This window comes from Lycorma delicatula, chromosome 9, assembly GCF_047948215.1.
Source record: "Lycorma delicatula isolate Av1 chromosome 9, ASM4794821v1, whole genome shotgun sequence".
In the NCBI taxonomy this organism is placed as follows: domain Eukaryota; kingdom Metazoa; phylum Arthropoda; class Insecta; order Hemiptera; family Fulgoridae; genus Lycorma; species Lycorma delicatula.
In genome coordinates this window covers 42238773-42248399 of record NC_134463.1, presented here as the reverse complement: position 1 = coordinate 42248399, position 9627 = coordinate 42238773, and positions in this window count along the sequence as shown.

Below are 9627 nucleotides of genomic sequence, written 5' to 3'. Positions count from 1 at the left end.
AATAAATTTTTATGCCTTTAATGCTACCATTTAACTGTTCTCCTTATGTCTTGCTTCAAAAGCATCATCAAAAGTAAAATAGATGATATTCAGTAATTAAAGTTTTTGAAAGAGTAGTGATTTTTCAACAACAAAAAATTGACATGAAAGGTCACTGCTTTTTTTTTCGATAAAAAAAAATACTGATGTATTTACCTTTTTTGACATGTTTTGGTGTACATGGAGAATTTCAGCCGAATCAGTAAATAAAAAACCTATTCCTAATCAAAGATTATACTCTTTTTTTATAGGACATCTATGTATTATAAAAGTTCTAGTGGAATTAAAAAGGATGATGAAATTTTTAAAAATTTAGGAGAAAATATTTTTTATCAGAGGTTTTCTAATTTCTTTGGTATAACTGTTATCATTATTTATGTAACATAACATTTGAAAGAAGAAAATTAAAATTTGATATAATAAATGTATCTTTCTTTTTAAGGTGATGAGTAGGTTTTAATCTCTTGGCAAAAGTATTTTTATTTTCCTGGCGATATAGTTATAATATATACTATATTAGGGAAGGTAATCATGTCAAATTTATAATTTCTAAGTTCGCTGATCTTGACATTTCATGACTCCTTTTAACCAAAAAACACAATTTTTGCATTGAGAAATTCCAGGAGGATGTATACATACGTATGTAAGTAGTATTTTGACCTGTTTTTTTCTTAATATTTTTAGACCGAATGGACCAATTTTGGTGTGATGATTTCTGTATATGGGACATTAATGCAATTTAATTCTGGTTACAATTGATCAAGGATTTTATTGGTCCCTTATCTCAAAATTTTACTCAAAGTAAGTATATTCGTTCACATAATTTAATGCCCTTTAGGAAGCAAAGGTACCTTTAGTTTATTCTTATGCAAACACCCATAAAGAGGTGGGGGCAAAAAACCCTTTTTTCATGTTTATGGTGTCTTTACTCGGTCATATTCTTGTATAAATTAGATGATTAAATTACATTAATATGTCACTTTGCTTATGTATGTGGGCAATTTAATTCAAGATAGGAGATAATAAGCTTAATTTTTTTGTCAGTTATTTTTTTGTTTTATATCTTCATACTAGATTAACTGATTTTTGATGAAATTTTGTACGTTGACTGTTGGATGTACAAGATCTTTGATGCCATCTAATTTTGTTTACAATTGTTCAAGGAGCTGGGAAGATATGGTCATTGCATGTCATGGCAAAGCTGGAAAAGCTATGAAACTCTGCTCTTTTTTTTAAAGATTTAATTCTTGAGGATGCATTTTAGTAAAGAATCCCTAAGGAGAATAAAAATATAGGAAATAGAATTTTTTTGTTTTTTCATAAAACATTTTTTAAATTTATAATACAGACCCAGTTCACACGTAAACAATATTTGTAATTTATTTGGAATTGTTAGATTTTATTAAAAAATTTTGTGGGACATGAATTAAAATAAATAAAAACTAAAAACAACCCTTTGAAAATTTTTTTTGGGAATTTGATTGAGGGTTCCTAACTGATGAAACATTGAATAATTGAAACAGTTGTCCGTGGAACAAAATTGGTCCCTAACAATTGTGATTACTTATTCCTGAAAAGTGGCATACTTGTGTAAAAAGATTCAGCATTTCACTCTACACTTAATTTACCTCAAGTATTTTGAAAATTTGTTGGAATAATAACTTATTGACAAAGGTAATTTATGCAACGGTAATATTAATTCATACTGTTGAAGTAATTATGATTTCTATCAATTTATGCAGTTTCTTAAATATTTGAGTATTAAACTAATAAAATAAAAATATCTAAGTACAATTAAGTTAATTTTCATAAATTTATTTTTCATTTAGTATAATGTTTAAATAAATAGTACTTATTTAAAATTGCTTTGAAAAGAGCAAATAAAATTATCCTGCAACATGTAATTGTTGTACTTGAAGCAGTCCTGATTGTGCTAATCAGTGGAACTAAATCAATTAAAGCTGTATTAATCCATTTACTATAATTGTAAACATTTTTATTTAAAATACCAGGGTATTCAGCATGTCCACATCCCTTTCTTCATTGTATAATGCCTATAAGTATGCTACCACAAACCATTACCTCACCAGATTTATCCTGAAAACAAGAATTTAATATCAATTTTTTTTTAAATTTTGAAAACATTACATTTAGAAAGTTTAGAAAAAAAATTAAGAATATAAGAAATAATTCTGTAAGGCGTATTAATGGAATTTAATAAAAAAAATTAATGAGATGCACACTGAGCATAATGTTAAAATACAATTATTAAATTTTAAATTGTCTGCAAATTGTTTACATCCTTTAAATGTACAATGATAATAAGTATTACCTGTCAACAAGTAAGTAAGCTGGGGTATGATTATTATTATTACAGAACTGAGCTGTTGCCAGATTCCCATTGTGTACTTGTAAGAAATATTATATTAAGCCTATAAGATTACTCCTGACCACCAATAAGACATTTTTCACCTTCTGGATTGCTTTTTTTGTTACAGAAACTTGAACATCCATAAAATATTCTAATAACTTGTTAAGATAACAAGTTTAGATTAAGTATATCAATTTTATAGTGGTCTGAAAAACAATTCTTATTTTCAAATTATGCTAAAACTTGAACTGTTGAAATGTAGTGAAAAAAATCAGTCAAACTCTGAAAGATTTTTTTATGCTCGACCATGGAATAGCCAGAAGACTGTATGATGTCCTTACAAAAAAAATGTTAGCTATGGACCACACAAAATCATCTCTAAAAAATAATCAAATGGTAATCATTTGTAAAGGAGTGGTGGCTCATAGCTAAAATTAGTGGGGCTGCTGCTCCAGAAAGGTTTTTTCTGGGTCTTTTCAAGGCCATAGTAAAAGTTTTGTGTAAAATAAAAGAACCGAAAAAAAAGAATCCAATATAATAGCTGGAAGCAGGATAACAGTCTAATTCTACACTTTATCACATTCAAGAATATGGTACACTGATTTTAAGCATATTGTGTTTAAAAACCTTCCACCAGCACACCAGGGTTGGCACTGCAGGAGTGATAGTGCTCTCTCTCTCTCCCTTGCAGTCTTGCGTGCAGCTTCCTATGTGTGCATGCACACAACAGCCAAACACCACACCACTGGAACTGTGAAGCGCACAGTTCCATATAAAGATTTTTGTATCTTTTTCATAAACTGGGGGATGGTTACTGATATTAAGCTTAAGGATTATATATTGTGTAAGTATAAAGAAAGAATTAAAATAAAAAAGGACTCATTATAATAAATGTTATCGATAATATCAAGTGGAAATAGGGAGTGCTGCAGTTCCACAGTGCCTACATGCGAGCCACCACTGTTGTGACTACATGATTTAAATGAGGAAAAACATTATTTTTACCTATACTATTATTGTGTAGACACTTATAATTAAAAAATTATGCAGAAAGTCATTTAAGTGAGAGTGTAAAGTTGTTTCTGATCACAAAAAAATGATAGAAATCAAATTGTATAACTAGACTCTTAATGTTAAGAAAATGATTCACAATCAATAAAATTATTATAGATTAATTAACTTGTTAGCTTCAATCTTATCATCTCATTGAATACATAAACTGTCTTTACTAGTCATGATGTATACTGCACAGATTGGTAAAGAGTAAAAAACTGTTAATTTATGTATTAAGCAAAATTTACTGAAACATCACTAAATTATATGATAAATAAACATCTTAACAAAAATGAGAACGGGGTAATGTCCCTGACTGGTGTATATGTAATGGAGTTATTATTAACATTTTATTTCCATTTACCGTAAATTATTATTGCACCGTAAATTAAGTGAAAGAAATCTCACCGACCAGTAATTTAATTTTATTCACAAATACCAAAATGTAATAGAAAATAATTAGATAAAAAAAGTTTTTGAAGAATTAGCCTACAAAGGTCAAATACTAAGAGGTTATTAAAGGATTCACAATAGACTTGACTGAAAATTGGTATTAATCATAAGTTAGAAAATGAAAATTATTTTTATGTGCTAAATCAACAGACTAAACTAAAAAATAAAGTATATTTACAGTAAACATTAATACAAGTAATTGTAAATTTGTATCATACAAGATAAATGTGACCCTTATCAGAAATATAGAGGACTAACTCTTAAAGTATAAAAATTAAATTTTTTATGAACTTATTTTTAGGGATCACTTGACTCTAAAAACTATTTGTTTAGATTTGCCCCAGATTTATTCAATCTCAATTAAAAATTGGTGTCATATTCAGATGATTAGAAAACTCCTGGAATTCAACCAAATAGGAATTAAAAAGAGTCCGGATCAAGTGATAGATGATAGAAGACTCTTTTAATGTATTTATCTAGAATATGGATAACATTGTTGATTTGCGAGTCTGAACTTTCATGTATAAGTAAATTTACTGGGAACACTACATGAATCTTTTCTTTGAAAAATTTTATATGACTAAATTAACAATATCGTGTAGAAATAGAAGATGTTTTCAGCTGCTAATGTAGTTTAGCTCAAATTTGTCAAGCAACTTCTTTCAGAAAGCACTTCTGACCCTACTGCAGGTTATTACTAGAATTGATAAATTGATACTTTTTTTGTAACGTTTCTATTTAGTATTCAGCGAATTTTCTTGAAAGCAAGAAAACTGATCAGTGATCATTAGATTGTTGATATCTATTATCAAAATTCTGTCTTCTTGCAACTTTCACCAAAAGACATTTGACTGAAAAAAAAATACATTTGTTTTGATATTTTGCTTACAATCAAACAGTAAGTACATATAATCGCTAAAGTCCAGATTTAGTAATTATATTTTGATGCTGCTTTGTGTAGATTTTTGGTTACTATGTCTGTTTCCTCCTGAAATTGGTAATTGTCTTTAGATGATATGTTGGAGTCGTGTCTCCTTTTTTTGTTACTGATCTGGACTCTAATTCCTATTCAATTGAATTCTAAGAGTTTTCTGACATCTTAATATGATACCAACTTTTAAATCTGTAAATGAGATGGAATATATCTAAAATCAATTTAAACAAATAGTTTTTAGAACTTAATGATGTCTGAATTTAAGATATTAAAAAAAAATTATTTTTATACTAGGTTTAAGAAGAAGCCCTCCTATATTCCTGATAGGAATCACATTTTTCTTGTATGTTACAAATTTATAATTAATCGTACTAATTTTTTCTCTAAATATGCTTTATTTTTAAATTTATATTCTTACATCCCTTCCCTGCCAATAACAGAACATCACTTATGATATTTTCCAGTAATAGGATTTTAAATTCTTAATTTATTAAAAAAAGCATCTTCCTTGATTTGATACATTTGAAAGAATTGATGTACATTGTATTTTGGTTTTGTAACAAAGATATATTACATTACATATAAACATCAGTAAGTATACATCATATGTAAGTTGTACCTTACATATTCAGTTATTACTATTATTACGTATTTCAATGAAAGTACACTTGATTCTTTAACATTAATATTTTCAATCTTAACTATACAAATTCACCTTAAAAATAGCAATATCCTGTCGATTAGTATCTGAATTAAAACTTGTATCTATTAGTATTAGCAATAATGTTTTGAAAAAATTGATGGTTGTTTTAGCCTTGTGGTATTTGAAATTAATTGTGTGGTCAAAAATTACTGCACAGAACGTTTGGTTTTACAACATATGTTTGAAAAAGAACTATACTCCAAGAGATATGAAACTTAAGAACTGACAATAGGAGTACATCAGCCAGGAAAACACAAGTTGTAATCATTAGGAAATGGATAGTTGAAGATAGAAAACCCCTATTTAGGAAGCAGGATATTTACAATGTTTACCTTGAAGTTATACATACAGAATTGATTTTTAGATTGCATCATATTGAGTTTCAATTATTAGATTTGCAAGTTAGATAAAAAATTCACGAGATGCACAAAAAATATTTGAAACAAAAACTAAAACTTAGTGTTTGCAAAATACTAATTTGGGTGGTTTGAAAAAGTAAACCCTCAAATCATATGTTTTTTGATAGATTTATGAATTTAATGGATGTAGAGTTTAGTGAATACGATTTCACTTTTAGTTCCAAGTAAACTTTAAGTCAGATAAATACAAGAAGGATTTAGACATTTTTAGGTGTAGAATGTGAGCTTGTTTTGAATATTTAAAATGAAGTTAATCAGAATATTTAATTTCAAGAGATAAATTCTGAGAAAGATTGTTTGGCTATAAAAATTAAAACTTGTGAGAATAGTAATTATGTTAGAAACTTTGCTTTAATCAAGTCTATTAAAAATGATACATTAGGCAATGATAGAGTTTTTACATGTGCAGGTAAAGGAAAACTGTTATTGTTTTGGAAAAAAGTAATTTATCTCAAAAACTCTTAAAAAGGATTTTTAGACCCTAAAAAATTTGATATTATCACCTTGAATTTAGTTGTAGGATTCACCTTGAATCCTACAACTAAATTTCAGAGGTTAAAAGAATTATTAAAAATTGTTCTGTTTTCAGGGAGAGTGATGGTTTCATATTAACAATGAGTCCACTGTTACCCAAATTACACTTATTAAATTACAGAAAGAAAATTATCCATGTAGACCAGTAGTTTTATATGTTAATGCTCCTGCTGTTAAATCATCTTGGAGGAGGCTTAATATTATCCATTTTCATAGTAAATTTCAACCAAAATTAGTATTAAAGCTCAACTGTGCTTGTAGAAAATATTAAGGATGTATATATTCCAGATAATTTTACTCTACTTTCTTTTGATGTAAAAATTTTTTTATCCTAGTATTCCACCTCAAGAGGTTACTAGTTAGTGATTACCTTGAAAACTAATGAAATGATAAGGATTGAGGCATTGAATATTTGTTTTAACTAAAATTATTTTGATTTTAACAATAACATTTACATTGAAAGAGGGCCTAATTATGGGTATCCACTTACTCCGTGAGCCGTTGAAATTTTTATGAATGATTTAGGAAACAAAATTTGTGCTTATCTTTTCTTCATATATTTCAAATTTTGGTATAGATACAGGGTTGATATTTTTGGTTGTTTCATGGATAGCTTGAGGCAAAGAGGAATAATCTAGAATTTTGTTAATATATTAAATAAAAATAAAGCTTTTATTTTGGAAGTGGAATAAAATAAGTTATCATCCTTCTAGATTTAAATATTATTAAAATCAATTACAAATTGGATTTTTAGCATACTTCACAAACCCTCACACACTGATATTGTCATTCATAGTACATCATTACATCCACTTGTACATAAATTAGTGGCTTTTAATAGCTATGTTTATAGTGTTTCAAGACATTATGTGGTGAAAATAGCTATATTTATAGTGTTAAATATTCTGGTATCAGTTGATAATTTTGAGAAGGAACATAATAAGACAAATAGTTGTGAATAATGGTTACCAAACAAATCTAATTGATTAACTGCTTTAGAATAAATTGTATAAAATTGCAATTTGCAAAGTTTTTCTTCAAGTAATTCGTATAACAAAAGAAATTTAACACACTTACATTCAGGTAAACCCACAGATAAAATTAGTAAATTTTTCAGAAACAGAAATTTTGATACTGCTTTCAAATCTGATAAATCTCTTAAGTAGATTTATTAAAAATAACAAAACTAAAAATGATAAACTTAAAAAAACGAGTTTACAAATTCCTGTGGTTCTTGTGAAAAAGTTTATATTGGACAGAGTGGTATATCTTTTGAAAAACGTATAAGGGACCACATTTCTTTTTACAATAGCAAGAGGGTTTCTAATTATGCCTGTTATTTAATGAAAATCATGTTTTAAATGGTTTTTTCTAAGTACTTCATGTTGAAAACAAAAGTTTGAAACTGAACCTTTAGAGTCATAGAAAATTAATAAACCTAAAAATTCTAATTTACTTTTAAATGAACAATTAGACTTGAATAGTTGTTGACCATTATTAAACTTATAAATGTGGAATGGGCTTCTTATCTTGTTGTAAGTACTGTCCCTTTTTCTGAATTGACTATTTACTTTTAAATTTATTATTACTCATGCTGTGTACATTTCCTATTGTTGCTCTTTATGTATTTTATCCCTTTTGGTTTTATGTATTTACCTCTTTCTTTGTATCATGATTTTAAACTTTTATATTCAATACATACATCTGAGGAAGGTACTATGGATCGAAACAGCTGTCATTTTGTGAAAATCCAAACATATTTTTATTTTCTTTTTGTATAATTAATATATTTTGCTGTACCTCTTAATTTATTATTCATGATAACACTTCCATCAAACACTAGCATGTGATATTGTAAATTTATCAAAAGACTAAATAAATAAAAAATATATATTTTTTATTATGTAAACTCATCAGCATACAGCAAAAACTGCCCCAGTCAGAATAAAAAATTTAAAAAACTGAATTTTAAATTTTGGTGTAAAAATAGAATTTAATGTTACTCAATTATTTTTTTTACATTCTTCACAAGTTTGAGATATTTATTTCTTGGGAAAAAGCTGATTTTGAGGATGAGTTAAGAGTTGGTGATTGTCTTTGTCAGTCTGAATTCTTAGGAATTTTTTATTCCTAAGAATAAAAAAGAAAGAATTATATATAATTATTTTCTCTTTTCTACACCTTATTAATAATGTATCACCACACAAAATTATTTTTAATTGTAAAATAAATATAATTATTGTGATTGTTAGATAATAATGCACTTTATAGATCATATTAGGAATGGATATATATGCTACTTCACAGGTAAAAAAGGAGCTACCCTGGTATTTTCCTGGATCGATCTTGGGAAACTGTGATCCTTGATCAGATCAGCATTAAAAAATGAAGTAATTAGAAAATTAAAAAATTAAATCTGGTTAAATTCCTTATTAAAATAAAAATAAAATTTATTTATTTTCTAGATTTTCAAAATTGACATAATTTATTACATAATAATAATAATAATAACAACAACTAGAACTTACTTTAAAAATTACAGCTTTTCTTTATTTTGATGTTATATGATGTGTCAGTCATGTTGTATTATGAAACTATGACTGTTTGAAATCCCCATAATTATTTTACAATTTCTCTGTATATTGTTTTAAAAACAAGTTCAAATATGACAAGTAATAAATAAGGCTGTCCATATTTACATTAATAATGATTTCATTTTTATTCAGTACATTTGGACATGATTATTTGATTCCATAATGGAGTAATCTTTATCATATAAGTTATTAAATTGTACTGCCGATAAATGAATCTAGCTTAATCCAAATAACTCTATGATTCGAGCTTATGTAACATTTTTCTAGTTTACCAGGATATTACAGTATTTTTCTTCTTAAGATATTTATTTTGTATTTTCATGAAATCTCTTTATTTCCTATTTATTTTACCTCTCCAAGTATTTTCTCTGAATTGGAAACACTAGCTTTAGATAATTATTACATCTGATCTTCTGCTCATCCATTAAATGTAGGAGGTTTTATCATCAGGAAATTGAATTCATCTGTTCTATGTGAACAGGAAATCGCGGAGGATTGGCTAGGAGGAAAGGGAGGAGACATATATG